This window comes from Protopterus annectens, chromosome 8.part0 (assembly GCF_019279795.1).
Source record: "Protopterus annectens isolate FY-2018-M chromosome 8.part0, PAN1.0, whole genome shotgun sequence".
Lineage (NCBI taxonomy): Eukaryota > Metazoa > Chordata > Ceratodontiformes > Protopteridae > Protopterus > Protopterus annectens.
The window spans coordinates 1,522,794,307-1,522,813,903 of record NC_056741.1 but is presented as its reverse complement, the minus strand read 5'-3'; positions in this window follow the sequence as shown (position 1 = coordinate 1,522,813,903).

Sequence of the window (19,597 nt, the reverse complement as noted above, 5' to 3'; positions counted from 1 at the left end):
TGTCCTACACTGAATGAGATAGGGTCTAACAGGTTTAAGTCAGTCATGAGTTCCTGAAGGCCTAATGATGCTCGTATATTCTGTGAGGGGTGGTTACTGGTATGATCAATACCTGGGTCAATGACTGCATTCCAATCTCCCCCAGTACGTACTCATGTTTGGGGTATTTGACTAGTATGCTATATATTTCCAGAATAAAGTCATGTTGTCTAGTACATGATCCGTACACATTAAGAACTAATGCTGGCTTCCCTCTTGATGGGTTGGGGGTTGTAATGTAACACCATCTGCCCTTTATATCAGAGTTGCATTCTAGGATTGACTTTTGAAATGCATTTTTAATTATCATAGCAACACCCTTAGAGTTGGAGCTATCTCCGGCAGCTATTATGTCCTTTATCCATTTCTTGTTTGTAGCTCCCTTCCAGTCTTCCCTAAACATATGTGTCTCTTGTATAAAACATATATTGGCATCTGATTTGAATATAAGATGCATCAGCAGGTTTCTCTTATTTTTATTCTGAAGACCCCTCACATTCCAGGAATCTATGATCCACATAGCTAGGGTTTAAAGTTTCTAATATTTATTGTTGATGTTGTGTTAGACTGTATATTATGAAAAAATATTCTGTCCATTTCACTTCATTGTGATGTGAGAAAAAAATATAATATGGAAGCAGTAACACTTTGCTCTTTTATTGCTCCCCTTGTGCCTACCCACCTATCCCCATATACTGAAAGAGCTTTACATAACCTAATTATCAGGAAAAACTTTAGTGCAATTTGGATTATTTGAATTATTATAACAAACAGATACCTTATTATTAACAAACTACATTTAAGCACTAGCAAATTACTACAGATACAACGTATATACAATATAAGACTGACTCCTAGAATAGTTATCCCTTTGCCCTAAACTAACAATCCACTACACTCCTGAGAGTCTTCTTCTTCTTCATTTGGCTGCTCCCGTTAGGGGTCGCCACAGCAGATCAACTTTTTCCATTTCTTCCTGTCCTCTGCATCTTGCTCTGTCACACCAACCACCTGCATGTCCTCTCTCACCACATCCATAAACCTTACCTTAGGCCTTCCTCTTTTCCTGTTACCTGGCAGCTTCATCCTTAGCATCTTTTTTCCCAAGATACTCTGCATCCCTCCTCAGCACATGCCCAAACCAACATAATCTTGCCTCTCTGGCTTTGTCTCCAAACCTTCCAACCTGGGCTGACCCTCTAATATAAAGCAAAGAGAAACGGACTTGCTCGATGAAAGTAGAATGGCACAAAACCCACAAAATGAGTCTCAAACTGAATAAGTGCTCGACAAAGATTTAATATAACAATCCACAAAGCAAAAATAAGACAATATAAAATAAGTGCTTTCGTTTGGCTCCTGCCAAACTTTTTCAAAACAGCTACACATCACTTCCTGCTGTTTAAATAAATTAAGTCGGTGATGTAAGCAATTAAATTCATTCAAAAAATTAAAGAAACAATGTGCCTTAAAAACTTTGCACTTTAAAAACAGTACCTACGAAGCAATGCTTTGACAAACAGCACAAATGCCATCTGTACAAACAATACACTCAAAACTGTGCTTAAGAAATACTTGTAAGGTTGTCAAAAATTTTTGTAAAAGTATATTTGAAGAATATACTTGAATGTATGAAGGATATATAAAGCGTACATCCAAAGAAACAACGTATAATCAACGCGTATGAATACGCTCGCAAATCCAAGCCCTTATTCAAAAAAATCCAAATGTATAGAATGTGTGCAACAAATCTAATAAATGCATTTACGTGGAAATAAAACGTCACTTAATATCAACCTACGATAAAATAATAATGTAATTGCAATGTAAAGAAAATTATATAGTAATGTACAGTGTATAATGAAATTTCAATATAACTAGTATGTAATGGTTGTAATATTTAAAGTGTGTTTTATATATATGTAAAATTGTTTTGTGTATAAAAAAAAGTTGAATTAACTTCTCAACAATAATAATAATAATAACAATTTTGCGCTTGTGTTAAAAATGCTCAACCCATATTCATGATGTTTGAAACAGCATCTGAGATGGTCGTACAGTGAAAACAATACTTGTTAGTTCATTCCATGAATGGTATTCATAGTATTGATTATAAAGTATGTATATATTTGTAAATACATGAAATACCAACAGTCATGTATGTGTTTTCTTAGTTAACCTACAACTTCTCTAAAAATAGTGACCAAATTTGTTAAGAATAGTACAATAATGGATGATAAATAATTAATTAAATAATTAATTTAGTTAATATTCCTTAAAAATTTAAATATAAAACATATAAATACACATGAATATTCACATTTAATAAAATCAAGTATTAAATGTAAAGTGCTTAATGTACGGTAATAAATAGTTAAATAATTAATTAATTAATTAATTAATTAAATAAATAAATAAATATTATATTAAATAACAATAAGAAAAATGTTTTACTCACTAATGATTTTAATTTTAAAATACTACCTATAGATAAACAATTATTCAACCCTGGACAATTGTTTGCATTCAATCTTAATTGCCATTCAAGCTCACGTCTTTCTAATAATAATTGCCAAGCACCACCTCTAATATCTACCTTCAGGACATCCAATACAACAAATCTGAAATTGTGCGATGTATTTGTACTAATGTGTTTAGCTAAGGCATTTAATTAATTTCCATCTCTTATAGCCCTTATGTGTCCTCTATGGGGTCTCCGTGTGGAGGCCTTTATGCAAACATAGTAATGTACATATGGGAGAAGATGTATGTTTTTAACTCAACATTTTTTAAATTTTGTAAAATTTACCTACGTTTTTTGGACGACATATTTATTTTGTGGGATGGTAACAGTGATAAATTAGATGAATTTTTAAACTACATCAACTCAACAACCACTTTTTTTAAATTTACAGCTACCACTAATTCCACCTCCATATCTTACTTAGATGTTTTATTGGAAAAGGACATTACAAAAGGAGAGTTCAAATCTAAAATATATAGAAAAGAAACATATAGCAATAGCTTTTTGCATTTTAATAGCTGCCACCCTTACACTCAGAAGAGAGCTGTTTTAAAAGGCCAATTTGTTAGGGCCTCTAGAATGATTAGTAAAAGCGATGATTTTATGGTTGAATGTTTGAATATGTGTGATATGTTTAAAAACAGAGGTTATCCTGACAAATTAATATATAAAATTATGAATGAAGTAGTGTATAAAAGAGATAATTTACATTTTATACCCTTATTAAACCAGGTAGAAAAAACTACATTTAACACATCGAGTTTAAATGTAGTAAACTTGGACAATGACATTAACAATCATACTACAATGATTCAAACCAACACTGAAACACCAAATAACACAGGAAAGTTATCATTTACTAAGAGTTTTATTACAACGTTCAATTCTGATAGTGTTTCTATAAACAACATTTTAAGGAAGAATTGGCAGCTTATTAAGGCGGATACAACATTACATTTTCTTTTTGCTAACACTCCATCTATAGTGTACAAAAAAGGTATGAACTTGAAAAAACATTTGGAAAATTCCTATAAAACAAAACACGGAAAAACCTTTAGATGTGGTTGATGCAAATATTGTAATTACGTATTTGAAATGAATGAACTGATGATAAACAACATCAAGATTTATTTAAAGGACAAAGCTTGCTGCAACACAAAAAAAGTTGTTTATTGTGCCTTATGTAACGATTGTACCTCATTTTACATAGGTAAAACAGAAAGGAAATTTAAAGAACGTGTACGTGAACACATAAGGGCTATAAGAGATGGAAATTAATTAAATGCCTTAGGTAAACACATTAGTACAAATACATCGCACAATTTCAGATTTGTTGTATTGGATGTCCTGAAGGTAGATATTAGAGGTGGTGCTTGGCAATTATTATTAGAAAGACGTGAGCTTGAATGGCAATTAAGATTGAATGCAAATAATTGTCCAGGGTTGAATAATTGTTTATCGGTAGTATTTTAAAATTAAAATCATTAGTGAGGTAAAATATTTTTCTTATTGTTATTTAATATAATATTTAATTAATTAATTAATTAATTAATTATTTAACTATTTATTACCGTACATTAAGCACTTTACATTTAATACTTGATTTTATTAAATGTGAATATTCATATGTATTTATATGTTTTATATTTAAATTTTTAAGGAATATTAACTAAATTAATTATTTAATTAATTATTTATCATCCATTATTGTACTATTCTTAACAAATTTGGTCACTATTTTTAGAGAAGTTGTTGTAGGGTAACTAAGAAAACATGTACATGACTGTTGGTATTTCATGTATTTACAAATATATACATACTTTATAATCAATACTATGAATATCATTCATGGAATGAACTAACAATTATTGTTTTCACTGTACGACCATCTCAGATGCTGTTTCAAACATCATGAATATGGGTTGAGCATTTTTAACACAAGCGCAAAATTGTTATTATTATTATTGTTGGGAAGTTAATTCAACTTTTTTTTTATACACAAAACAATTTTACATATATATGTAAAACACTTTAAATATTACAACCATTACATACTAGTTATATTGAAATTTCATTATGCACTGTACATTACTATATAATTTTCTTTACATTGCAATTACATTATTATTTTATCGTAGGTTGATATTAAGTGACGTTTTATTTCCACGTAAATACATTTAGTAGATTTGTTGCACCCATTCTATACATTTGGATTTTTTTGAATAAGGGCTTGGATTTGCGAGCGTATTCATACGCGTTGATTATACGCTGCTTCTTTGGATGTACGCTTTATATATCCTTCATACATTCAAGTATATTCTTCAAATATACTTTTACAAAAATTTTTGACAACCTTACAAGTATTTCTTAAGCACAGTTTTGAGTGTATTGTTTGTACAGATGGCGTTTGTGCTGTTTGTCAAAGCATTGCTTCGTAGGTACTGTTTTTAAAGTGTCAAAGTTTTTAAGGCACATTGTTTCTTTAATTTTTTGAATGAATTTAATTGCTTACATCACCGACTTAATTTATTTAAACAGCAGGAAGTGAAGTTTGGCAGGAGCCAAACGAAAGCGCTTATTTTATATTGTCTTATTTTTGCTTTGTGGATTGTTATATTAAATCTTTGTCGAGCACTTATTCAGTTTGATACTCGTTTTGTGGGTTTTGTGCCATTCTACTTTCGTCGAGCAAGTCCATTTCTCTTTACTTTACGTTTGGTTTGCTTTCACTCTTATTGTCTGACCCTCTAATATACTTATTCCTAATATGGCCCATCCTTGTCACACCCAGTGCAAATCTTAACATCTTCAACTCTGCCACGTCAAGCTCTGACTCCTGCTTTTTGTCAATGCCACTGTCTCCAACCCATATAACATAGCTGGTCTCACTACCCTCTTGTAGACCTTCCCTTTCACTCTTACTGATACTTGCCAATCACAAATCACTCCTGACACTCTTCTCCACTCACTCCATCCTGCCTGTACTTTCTTCTTCACCTCTCTTCCACACTCACCATTACTCTGAACTGTTGATCCCAAGTAATTAAACTCATTCAGCTTCGCCACCTCTACTCCCTGCATCCTCACCATTCCTCTGTCCTCCCTCTCATTCACACACATATATTCTGTCTTAGTCCTGCTGACCTTCATACCTCCACCTCTCCAGGATCTCCTCCACCTGTTCCCTACTCTCACTACAGATCACAATGTCATCTGCAAACATCATAGTCCACAGGGACTCCTGTCTGATCTCGTCTGTCAACCTGTCCATCATCATTGCAAATAAGAAAGGGCTCAGAGCTGATACTTGATGTAATGCAACATCCACCTTAAACACATCCGTCACTCCCACCGCAGACCTCACCATTGTCACACTACCCTTGTACATATCCTGTACCACTTTTACATACTTCTCTGACACTCCCGACTTCCTCATATAATACTACAACTCCTCTCTAGGCACCCTGTCATATGCTTTCTCTAAATCCACAAAGACACAATGCAACTCCTTCTGACCTTCTCTGTACTTCTCCATCAACTACACTCCTGAGAGTAAGTTTTAATAACATAACAGCATTATATAATGTAAAAAGAAAAACAATAATTTTCACCTGTATTTACTAGAGAACTCTAATATGATCCTGCCTGATTTACTACTTATGCACATATTTGCTTGTACATATTTATATAAAAAGCAGAGAGTACAAATAGAACCTAAGAAGAAAAAAATGGCTAAACTGGAAGAAAACATTACAGCCAATACAGTCTAAAGGATGCGTTTGTAATGTTTAACATATGGCAAACTATGTCATTTAGCAAGAAAGAAAAAAAAAGGAAAAAACAGATCCATTTGTTTTTAGAAAGCACTGTGTACACAGTTTTATTTTGCAGTTGTTTCACTCAAACAGTCAAGAGTCATCATTCTTCAGAAATATATATATATATATATATATATATATATATATATATATATATATATACATACCTACAGAATAATTGCGTGTGTAGCTTGCTGCCACCCCAGACCAGTATTATATATCTGTTTATAAAACAAACACTTCAATGGAGGATTATGTCTAGCTTGGATTACCTTGCCCATTGGTAATAGCTCACTGACATTTTTTCCATGCAGGTTCCTGACTTAAAACTAAAACATATATCTCCATCTTCTTCGTACCTTACAGAGACTGGAACCACTGCAGTTCCAACCAAGCCTGCAACACCACAATTCACAAGAGCTGGTATTTCCCAGAAGCACACAACAGTGGTTTTACTATAGACTGAGTGGCTTATGTGAGGAGAGGAAATCCTGGTTGCTTGGGCAGAAGTTGGTGCATCCCAAAACTTGTCTACCCTTCAGCAAAAAAAACTGATTTAGATGTTCCGGGGGGACTCATTTCCTGTTTTTTGGGCACTTATGGTTGAGTATCTATGAAAATAAAGCCTTTATAAAGTTTGAAAAGATAGAATGAAAAAGAAGTACAGAGACTATCTCAGACTTTAACAACTGCTGATTCTAGTCTTGGAATAGCCTTTATGAGGAGGAGGACTTAATCATCTTGTTTGGAATTAAATCACTGCTCCAGGGCATTGCTAAAACATTTGACAAGGGCAACTTTTGCATCTTTAGGTGAGTCAACTGAGTATTTAACTTCTTTGTTATGAAAAATTAGGGTGTTAGGGTATTTCATTTGAAATTATATTTTACTCTTTATGCGTTCAGCACAATATGGTGAGAGCTTTTGGCACCTTTCCTTGATAGCAATCGGTAGGTCTTGTGGCGATCGTAATTCTTTCCACATAATCTGGTTTTGATTTCTGGCTTCCAACAGCAGCCTTTGTACATCTTGGTATTTTAAAATTTTGACATATATCTGTTTAGGGAGGTCATCATTTTGTTTTCTGTGTAGCATCCAATGGGCTTTCTCAATGGTAATTCTACCTGTATTTGTATCAGCATGGAGAATATGTTCACAGATCTGCATTATTGTTTTAATTAATTGACTGTGTTCATAGGACTTGGGTACACCGCTGACTATTACATTGTTACGTCTGCTCCTTGCTTCTAAGTCAGTGAGTTTCTGCTGGATCTCTAGTAAGGTAGAGTCTTTGGCTTTAAGTTCTTCCTTTAACAATGTTATTTGGTGTTCGTTAGCTTTAGTTTTTTTCCCTCAGCGCTGTCTATATGTTCTATCTCGTTTATTTTGCTGCCAAAGCTGGATAGTTATTCAGCAAAAACTTTCACTGCTAGTTGGAGAAGCAATAGAGCCTTTTTGAGTTCTTCCATGTGGAAACTTGGATCCAGCTTCTGTTTGGTGTTGGACTTGGCTGTATCTTGCTGCTTATTTATCCTTTGTCTTTTGGTAGTCACTTCCTTTCCTGGGGATGCTGTAGCAGATAATTTAGTCTTATTAGTTTGGATTTCCATATTTTTGTTTTCCTTTGAAATTGTTTTCAGTTTATAGGTGCCTGTAGCAGTTTGGAGCTGATGATCTTATACTTTAAGGCCCAGGTTTTACACGTGGTGGGAGTTCTCTTAAGTACCCAGTGGATTTATTTCAAATATTTTCACAGTTTCACACAGAATTTGCCATTCTCAGTTATCCAAACAGTACGGAGATCATCTGCTTTCAGGGATTCCTTTTAGAGGTTGTATTTGAAAGGCTATTTGTTCTGTTTTGCTGTAGAAAGGTAGGAACCTTGTGGAGAGGGTGTTTATAGGATGCCCACCATCTTGGAATCGGATGTACTATATTTAATGAATGAGAATGTGTATGTGTAAGGCACATAGATGCATAACAGCTGTAAAAGTGAGTTTTGGCATTTGTTTTTTTTTTTTTTAAAGCAAAGTTTATTTTCTAAACAGTCTGCACTTTCACTTCTAAAGGATGCCACTTAAATTTTGACACCCCTCTCCAAAACACATCTTGCAAACAAATGCCTACACTTTGCAGTACACAGCTAGATCATTTATAAACTGTAACTCCAAGAAAACTACTGCTTCAACAGTTATATTACCTAAGTTTCTTTTTCATCATTGCAATCTCAGCAGCACTCCAACAACATTAGTAAATTGGATGAATGTTTACTTCATAAAATCCTCAAATTTTCTTTTAATCTTCCAAACCTCCCTCACTATTATTCAGCTCTTAATATGCATCAATGGCCAGAACATTTAAATAAACTCAGATATGATTATTTTACGGATGCACACATGCAACTGCCCCTCACTACAAACAATGCTATCCCAGAGGACTCCTTACTGTACTCTCCTCTGCTCTGCTCTGCCTCAGCAAAAGTAAAGCTTTTAAAAATCAATCATTCTAGTGATAGCACATATGTCATCCATGTAGGGAAGCTGTACAATGAACCCTCTACTCCCCACAAAACTGCTGTGATATAAAAAGCATCAGATTCATGTTGATTTGTATCCCTTCCTGCACTTCTGCAAATATAGCATCATTCAGTGTTTGACTATCACTTTCAGTGAGCCACCCCATAGTGCATCCTTATATTCCTATTAAAATATAACCTGAATAGAATTGTGGCCTACTACATTCTTATTAAATTCTATCACGTCTGTCTCTCCTACTGTATTCTCGCCACCTTCTTATAGTTGTGTTCATATCATTTACTTCTCTCACTCACTTATGCCATCATTAACTGACCCTTCTCTTTATTTCTGTCCCACAATTTATGAAGTGTTACAATCTTCCCATGTCATATCACTTTTACTCTGTGCTAACCAGATTAATTCCACTAGGCCAGTGGCCTCATTACAGAGAAGGCCCAAGGTGGTATTCTCATACTAACTAGGGGAAATGTGGCAAGGAGACTAGGAAACTTCACTTACTCTTTTCAGTAAGTGCTGCAAGATCTTTTATATCCACCTGAGCTACCATAAACTCAAGCAGATTGGACTGCTAATGTCGCACCCATTTCCTGTTTCCTTTACATATATATCCCTTCCTGAAGTCTTACCTTCTTCTCCATTCCCCTTCCATATTTTGTTTACACTACTTTTCTACTTGCCTCCATAGTATTTAATGCCTCTATCTGAGTCACCAAAGACACCATCTTTTGTCTGCAAACCCTAGTAGCCCACCCATTTGCTTCTATCTCCTTCACAAACTTTGTAAACAGAAGTTTCACCACTACAGTGTAGCCTCTATGTACTTAAACACGTACATAACTGAACACCACTGTAATATTATTTATTTATTTTTAATTACAGAATGGCAAGGGGTCAAATTCCTGAATGCAGCAATCTGGCTGGTTGAATCATATTTCTTAAAGCTATAAAATATTATAACACGTATTTATAAGTTCCATTCAGAAAGCTGGATTTCACAAACAAGGATTCCTTTGAATGCTTTGAGGGAAAGAAACCCATCACTAGTACAACAAAACATATTTAGGAACACTTTAGGGCATTTCTGTGACACAAAATGCTATCATGGAACGTCAATATACAAGTGGTTCCATTGAATATGAATGAACTATGTTCATTTCTTTATGAAAACATGACCACTCACAGAATTAAAGATGGAAGTGAAGTGCACACAGTCTGTAATTTTCTGCCAGTGGTGTGGCACCGAGGGATAAATCCTTAATTTATAGCCCATGTGACTTTGGTTGAATTAGCAGTGCAAGAGTCTGAGGTGATGGTTGAAGAGAATGGGTCAGTCACTCTGTAAGGGGAGAAAGGAGGGGTGCATATACAGACCAGACAAGGCATTACAATTTTCCTTAGTGAAGAATGGATAAACCACTCTGTAAAGTGCTTTGTGAGTATGAGTGAGGTAGCATGCTGACATCAGCTCCTTCCTGAAGTGAGGGACAAATTTGCATATTCTACATATTTCACACCCACCCACTGGGTGTTACTAAGCTGCACATGGGGTGGGAACAAGATAGTGAAAAACTCTCCCAGTAGCTGTATGACTCAGACCTGGGATGCCTTGATCTCCTCAACAGTGCGTGCCCTACTTCAGGGTCAGTCTGGTGGTGGCCAGTAGGGAGATATTGGCTTTGTGATTAAGGAAATGAATCAGCATCCACAGATGGTCAGCAGAGGGAAACAAAAAAGAGGAAGACAGAAAACTACAATCTGTAATTTTCTGATGGCTTATATATGTTTAAACTCAGAAGAGAATATCATCTCACTGTAACTGTATGCCTCAAATGAAATGAGCTCTAGTGATACAATGCATTTGTTTAAAAATAGGCTATTTATTGTTTTAAATAAATGGTTATATAATTTAAATACATATTTTCTGAGTTTGGGGAAAGCAGGTTTAATTCATGGCAACATGATTTATTCTACCTGAGCATCCCACTTAATTAGCAACAAATCCTGCCTTCCTCATACTTAAAGGACAAGTATTACAGTGTATAAAATACATTTGTTTGATGACAAAGGGAAATGTTAAGCCCCTTTACTCTGTCTTTTTTATGCATTTAGTATTCCACCACTTTTCCTTTCCTTTCCTTTCCCTTCCTTTCCTTTCATTTCATTTCCCTTCCTTTCCCTTCCTTTCCTTTCCTTTCCTTTCATTTCCATTCCCTTCCTTTCCTTTCCTTTCCCTTCCTTTCCTTTACTTTCCTGTCCTTTTCTTTCCTTTCCTTTGCTTTCCCTTCCTTTCCTTTCCTTTCATTTCATTTCCCTTCCTTTCCCTTCCTTTCCTTTCCTTTCCTTTCCTTTCATTTCATTTCCCTTCCTTTCCCTTCCTTTCCTTTCCTTTCATTTCCTTTCCTTTCCTTTCCCTTCCTTTCCTTTACTTTCCTGTCCTTTTCTTTCCTTTCCTTTCCCTTCCTTTCCTGTCCTTTTCTTTCCTTTCCCTTCCTTTCCTGTACTTTTCTTTCCTTTCCTTTCCTTTCCATACTGGCAGTCTATTCGATGGCTCCACAACCATCTCTTGAAAAAGTACTTCCAAGGATTCAAGGACTAGCTGATATCTACAATCTCCAGCCTATAATCCTTCCTTTAGTTCCGTCTCTGTCCTTTCTGTTTAGGATTGGACCTTTATATCTTACTGATATGATCCAAGGCATCCATATCATGTTCTCTCATTGTTGTCTGGCCTCTGTGCGAAGAACTTCAGCTTCTCTCTTGTCTGGTCATATACATTGCACTTAATGACATGCTCCCTTCTGTTGATTTTCTTTTAGACTCTTTCTAGCAGCTGGATATTACTCTTACATGGTTTCCAGCACTCTAGAAAGTACTCAAAGCTGAACCTGGCCATGGCACTCTTTGCAGAAGCATTACTTCTTTCTTTCTGAAATCTGTACACTCAGGACTCCCACCTCTGTGTACTTTTGATGGCACAGTCCAAGTGTGATCAACAGTCCAAGATTACTTTGCTGTTTGCCACCATTTCTATTCTACCAGCTGATGCTTCATACCAGGATACATGTATCACAGTTTCAAATGCTTTGCTTTACCTACACTGAACCTCAAATGCCCATTTTCAACTCACTTGGATAGCATTTCACATTCTTCCTTGTACTGTTCCCCAGCACTACTTCCCCCCCGTGTTATCACTGAAGACGTTGCCCTGTTTTTTTTTTTTTTTCCTAAGATATATCTGAAACTAATACAGTGAAAAGTACAGGATGCAGGACTGAGAAATACAGTAATTCACAACTCACCTCACTATAACTGTCTGTATCCTACCATTTAACTATACTGTAACCCAATTGTCTAGCTGCACTCTATGATCAGAGGTGTGACTAGCTATTCTGATGACTGGGGACATTCCCTGATTGACCCACTCCCCACTAAAATCTTGTTGCGGCTTAAAGAGCAAAAACAAGGCGATTGTTACAGTTTATGCCTGTCACAAACAGAACACTAAAGTGCTTCAGCTCAGATTGCAAATGCAATACCTTCATTTAAATGATGTTATTGCACTGAATACCAAGCAGCTTCTGCCAGTTGCTCCCCCATTGCTTTGCCTGAGGTAACTGCACCCTAGCTGTGCTTCTGCTTTTGACCTTACCCCCAAACTGTCCAGGCTTCCTAACAACTTCCTATGCAGAAATTAATGAAAGGCTTTAATGAAATCTAGGTATACTGCAACTACTTTTAATCTCTTGTCAAATTCTCCTCTAACTCAGTCATGAGACTGGATTGAGTTAGTCAGATAGCTTCTTAACAGTATGAATCTATGTTGGCGGATGCTCAGCAGATTGTAATTACTGACTAATAAACTTTTTATTTTTTTTTACTTTTAGAAGTCTGGAAATATTTTAAACCTGTAGAAGATATGCTGTTATGACTTTCGTATCAAAATGCTAGCTAACATACCTTTCAACTTCTCAGTGCAAGAAATCTGAGCAAAGCCTGACATAATGGGGTGACAAAGGTCCAAAAATAGGGATAAATTTTAAATATCGCTCATATAAATTTAGATAGTTGCTAGAATAACAGGATTTGTGTTGGCATGCATTTTCTGAAGGATATAAAGTCTTAAACTCAAACATACATCATTATTTAGTAACTTCAATCCTCAGACCATACCAGTGATTTGCCAGAAAACCACACATTTTACGAGGAGCAGTCCAAAAATATGAGACAAACTCTGAACATTCTGCAAAACTTTGGACAGTTGAGAGGTATGCTTAAATAACTGTAGGAATTTGATTACTGCAAGCGTTTTCCCTGTGCCTCTGCTGCATACAGGTGTCCAGATGACATCCCTCACTAACAAAACACATTAACCTACTGGTGGATGAAGTTTCAGATCATGAGGATCAGTTATCTGAAGCTCATTTCCCAGAGGTTCCAGTTGGCTCAACAGGAAATCATTGTTAGGATTATATGCTGATGGTGATGTCTCAATGGGGTAAATTCTCTCTTCTTCAAGCTGGTGCAACAGTGGAGTTGGAATATCTAAGTTGTGGGGGAAAAAAAAAACACTTAAAATCTGTTTATTTTGGTAGGCATTTTCCTGGGAATAGTGTTTGAGGATTTCAATACTAGGAAGGTTCAACTTCAATAACTTCTTGTGGAAACAAAAAAACAGTAAATAAAAATATATAAACATATCTGGCAAAAGGGTTTATATTAGAACACCGACGTTTAAAAACTTTGAGTGTTTTAATATCGAACCCTATTAATCAAAAATTTAAAACATCGAACATACAGAACAGCAAATTTTTTCCCCAATTTTTTTCCTAGGGAAAAAATCTGCTGTTCCAAAACACATACACACAACACAAGCACACCAAACAAACAACAATCCACACACATACACCTAAACTCTTACACCTAACTCTACACTAAACTATACATACACCACTAACTATCCACTTACCTTAACCCAAACCATAACCCTAAGGTCCGTCACTGTCTCACAATCACCTCACCCGCACCCTAACCCTAACTCACCTACCCCATCCTAACCCTCACATCCACACAATCACACACTTACCTGAACCCGACCTGTAACTTTCCACCACAGGCTGAAAATACCGAAGCAACAGAAACAGACAACCAAATTATTTCCTTAGGAAAAAATTTGGTTTTCTGTTTCTTTGATATTTTCAGCGTTCGCTGAAAACAGGTCGATATTAGAACACTCAAAGTTTTAAAACTTCTGTGTTCTAATATGGACCCTGGCAAAATATGCTTTAGGGATGTACAGGAAAAATATACTTTGATACCAGATATCAATGCCAACATAAGAAATGTAAAAACAAAACAAAATGTATACCATGGAAATTGATGATGTAATTTAGTCAAGGATATAAAATTCCCAAGGTGTTGCTAAAAATGGGTCTACTTTGGATCAATCCACTGCCAAGGTAAATAAAATAGATATGTAAAATAAATAAAATAAAATAATATGCAGAAAAACATTCTGTAGTTATGGGTTTGATTCCCTCAGTGTTCACCTGCATACATGATAAGGTGAAGGAAGTCATTCATGTCATGCTGGACCCCAACCCAAAACATAAGGCATGCAAAGGGCAAAAAAAAAAAAAACAACATATTTTTATATCTGTATTATAGTGTAAAGTGATTTGCTCAAGTGCTTAAATTGTGAAAACATATGCATACCCAAGCTATCCTTTATGAGGTGTTTTCACCATTGTCATATGATGCAAGATCAGCAAAGCTGATGATGCATAGTGGACCCAGTTACAAGCACAATGTCATAAAAATGAATTAAGCAAGGATGTTACTAGTGATATATCATTACTGGCTCAGGAATGTGCACTCATTATTTTCTAAAGCTTAGTAAACATTGGGCGTGGTTTCACGTTTTGGTGGTTAAGTCACTTTAGCCATGGTACTCACTGCTCACACTAAATTCATGTATGCGCCTCTTGAAAGGAATACACAAGTACAAGTCTGTCAACTCTCTTTCTTAGATGAGCCCTGTTCTGCTGCCAAAAGACTAGGGACAAAAAAATTATTTTAATGAGGGTTCCACCTCTGTGTGTGTAGAAGAAAGTCTTTTATCACGGAATGGTATAAACACTGCGCAGCCTGTTTATATTTATTAACCAGTTAAATGAAGGGATTTATTTATTAACTAATATATGAGATGTTCCTTCTCATCTTGTACCATTATCCTGCCATAACCTGGGCCACAGGTGTGACAGTAAGTGTAATATGTATATCTGTCTCTCTTTGTATATCTGTCTATCTATCTATCTATCTATCTATCTATCTATCTATCTATCTATCTATCTATCTATCTATCTATCTATCTATCTATCTATCTATCCATCTATCTATCTATCTATCTATCTATCTATCTATCTATCTATCTATCTATTTGTCTGTCTATCCACTTATCTATCTATCTATCTATCTATCTATCTATCTATCTATCTATCTATCTATCTATCTATCTATCTATCTATCTATATATTTATCTATCTATCTATCTATGTGTCTGTCTATCCACTTATCTATCTATCTATCTATCTATCTATCTATCTATCTATCTATCTATCTATCTATCTATCTATCTATCTATCTGTGTGTGGTTGGAGAGAGAGAGACAGAGACAGAGAGACAGTGAGAGGGGGGGGGGGGTAGAGAGAGAGAGAGAGAGAGAGAGAGAGAGAAACAGACAGGCTGAATGTTTTCTGTGACCAGTTATATATTTTATTTTGGGAAAGAAACCAGAGAACCAAGATAAAAAACAGGCATTGAACAAACAACATATGAAGTCTACACAGTTAGTGACCAGACATATAGGTTGAACCACAGTTCTGGACCTTTAAAGCATAAGCCTTAATCATTAAGCATATTTTGTGAATGGCCAAGACAGAAACCTTAAGATGAACAGCAATTTGCCAATAATAAATGTCATGAAAAGCAGATTACAAGCAAGCATTAGCGAAATTAAACTATAAATGAATAAAGTATTAGAATAATTAACAAATGACAGCAGCCTGACCTGTTTCCACCATAAGTCAAATAATTAGTGTGTAGAAGGGCACAACCCAAGGTCAGACAGCAGCTGACTTTGCCTAGTAAATGTAAGAAGTTTATTACAAACTACGTTATAGTTAAAGTATCTTTGAAAATGCATGCTATTGCAAAGCTGTGGTATACAGAGCAGTGAATCAGCTTGATATATCAAGCAAGGTACTTAAGGCAAGTGAAAAAAAATCATGAGCGTGACTCTTCTAGATAAATCGGTACTAAAGGGCGTTAAAACTATATCATTGATGAAATCCATGGAGCCCTGTGTAGGTGTAACACTCATCTGCCTTAGGTGGTAGAAGAATCAAACATCAGTTAATAAACATGTTTGGTTAACCTTCATGTGGGAGAGTGGGAATCTACCCCATAATGGAAACCCTTCAGTAATGGAGCACGGGACCATAGACCCTCACAAATGGGGAGGGGGAGAGGGCATACAGTCATATTATGTGTATCCTTCAATGAAATCCTGGTGAAAAAAAAACATAGAAACAGATGAAGAATACGCTTCAGAAGTACAGTAAAAAAGAAGTACTGGTACGTCACTCTGAGTAAGGAAAACTGTCACATGAATTTGTACATTTTCCTAATATGGTAGTCAGAAGGCGATTAAATGCTCATAAATGAAATGAGCCATTCCTATGATGCTGGCTTGTAATGATTATAGCAAGTCTGCCCACACAAAAAATTCAGAGTAAAGATATAATATGATATTGTTGTTAGGCCAGTGTTATGAAATAAGCTGTTAGTCCAGCACTAATGTTATTGTATTCCATGTGTCTATTCAGCTGTTTATCATTCCTTTTGGAAGGATCTAGTCTGTTCGATCCTAGATTACATATTAATGCAGAATGGATATAAGTTATAAAAACATTCAGTAAATCTGGCTACAAAGCTAATCTATTTTAAGAAAAAGGGTAAAATGCCAAATGACATGATAGCACCAATTAAATGCAAAAGAGATTAAATGCATCTGATTTATGAAGGTGCTGGTGGGTATATAAAGTTCGATTTCACTACAAATGTCACATGGAAGAATACATCTATAGATAATTCAGAGCCAAAGATACAAAATAAGTACTTTTATTTTGAGAAAAAACATTAAAGGGGTAGCATCCAGAAATAAAGTTCAGATTTTGAAAATAAATAGTGAAAGTGCTGGCAATTTGTCCTGTTGTAAAGCACATGTAAAAAGACTAACTGTAGTATCCTATACATGTACTGCTAACCTTACCAAGATGAACTTGTATCATGTATGTTACACATTCAGTATTTTACTATTTATGGCAGTGCTGAAGTGTCTGTAGATTGCTGAATAAATACACTTACAGAAAACTCCAACAGAAAGCAAACTAAAACGTTTCAGTGAATATTTTAGGGACTAAATGAATCATTGCATAGTTTAAGAGTCCTACTTTTTCCTGTAAAGGAGTTCCCTTTTGTTTCTTACTTGGAAGGCTTGGGAAAGCACTCATCTATTTTCTTTGTTTTTATCTTTCTTTCAGATTCTAAGTCTTTACCTGAAAAGTAACATTTACATTTGCCCGTTCTGTAATACTTTTAAAGTATGCATTTGCTGATGTGCATATAAATGTATATTTCAGTTAATTAAAATTCTGTTAATTAAAAGTCACTGGGCCAGATTTGTACATTTAATAAATATTGCATACTGCTGACTTCAAATATATGCCATGTATAAATGTGGCCAGCTGATTTATGTGTTGAAGAAGATTTGTGACTGTATCCCAAGGCACAGAATAACAAAAAAATCACATCTGAAGCTTCACAGGCCATACATAACTCAGTGACACAAGATTACACACAAGATTACACAATATTACTCTGTGGTATGTGGAAATAGTGGTGTAGTGGATAAGCAACTGTATGATATGCACTGTGATGTAAAGCAAACTGTTTATATACTGGGTCACACACTGTGTGCATAACAACAGCAGCCTATTGAGACAGACAAAAGCATGTTATGCAATGGAGTATTATCCATAGAGTGATCACACTAACGTCTTAAGTGGGGCAGTATAGCATTTTGCAAAAGGGCAAATAGGGCAGGCCACTGGCTACATAGAATATCCACCACAGAAGGGCAGATATACCTACATACTGCCCGAAAGCTAATGTGCCATTGCCTCACATATAAACAGTTACTGGCCATTTGGGCATCTGGTATGGCAGCACTGCTTATACAAATTTCAATGCATCCAAAAGGTAAAACAGATAACCATACTCATTTCACTAAGTTGACAGACACCAGTGCAGAAAGTTACACCCAGCAGTAGAACATATGCAAATGAGTAAGTAAAATTTAAGTTGTGTCTGACTTTTTAGAGGCTTCTCACAATAAAACAATAAACACTCAAAAATAGGGCATTTTCAAATAAATTAGGAGGGCAAAGTCAGCAGGATTCTACATATACTGCAATAGCTTCTCAAACACACATTAATAATAGTAGCTATGTGTAATAACTGTGCATCTAAAATCTGAGAACTTACTACAACAAAATATAGTATTACAGTGTGAGCTTCAGGGATCTATAAAGGGCTATTCTACATGTGAAGAATACAGATGTACAAGTTGTAAGACTGTGGTAATCAATATAACACAGAAACCTGTATGGCTCAGATGCAGGCAGCATAGTATTTATGGCCAATAACATGCACTTGGATATTTAACATGTAAGAGAACATATGAACATCCAGTAGTGGTTGACATGTGGTGCAGAATGGTACCATGACAGAAATGCTCATTAAACTCATCCATGAAGCAGTATGCAATGAGCCAACCACATGTCTAGTACACGAGGATCATCTGTGGACGATATTACGGGGCTGGACAGAGCAGAACATTCATGTATTGTGAAAATGAAACAGGACATGGTGATAGTTACAATAGAAAGAAAGTAAAATCAGTTTCACAGCTTAACACAAAAACCGACAGGAGAGCGGTGACTTATACATTGAGGTTACAGTTTTTACACATCAGGAAGACATATGTATTAGACCTGGATAAGGGCTCTTCAGTCACCTCAATGAACCAAGATACCTATGCTGCTTATTTGGACCTACTTGAGTCAATCAAATTACAACCACTCTAGTCATGGTGATTTTAACTATCCTTCTATTGGCTGGGAAACATATACAAGTACCAACATGCTTGCACCAAGGTTCCTACACTTTGTTTACACTAATGCCCTGGAACAAATAGTATGCAACCCTACAAGGGGTTCAAATATTCTCGACCTGGTCCTCACCAACAAGGGTGACCATTGCACCACCACAGGTATAGAACCCATACTGGTTACATCTTATCACAAATCAGTCACATTTGAAGTTGCTATAACATTTGAACCCCTCTTAGGTGAAATCAGGCAAAATAATTTTACCAAAGGAAATTATGCCCTCCTAAGGGATGGCATAAATAATTTCCAAGTTCCTGTTCCCACAGATGGCAATGGCAACTATACTAAGGTATAAGCAAGTGACCTGCACACTTACACAAATGTATTGACACAGCTGTACCTGATAGGATCAAAACAAGATCCTGAAGAAAAAACAAGAAAAACAAGCCT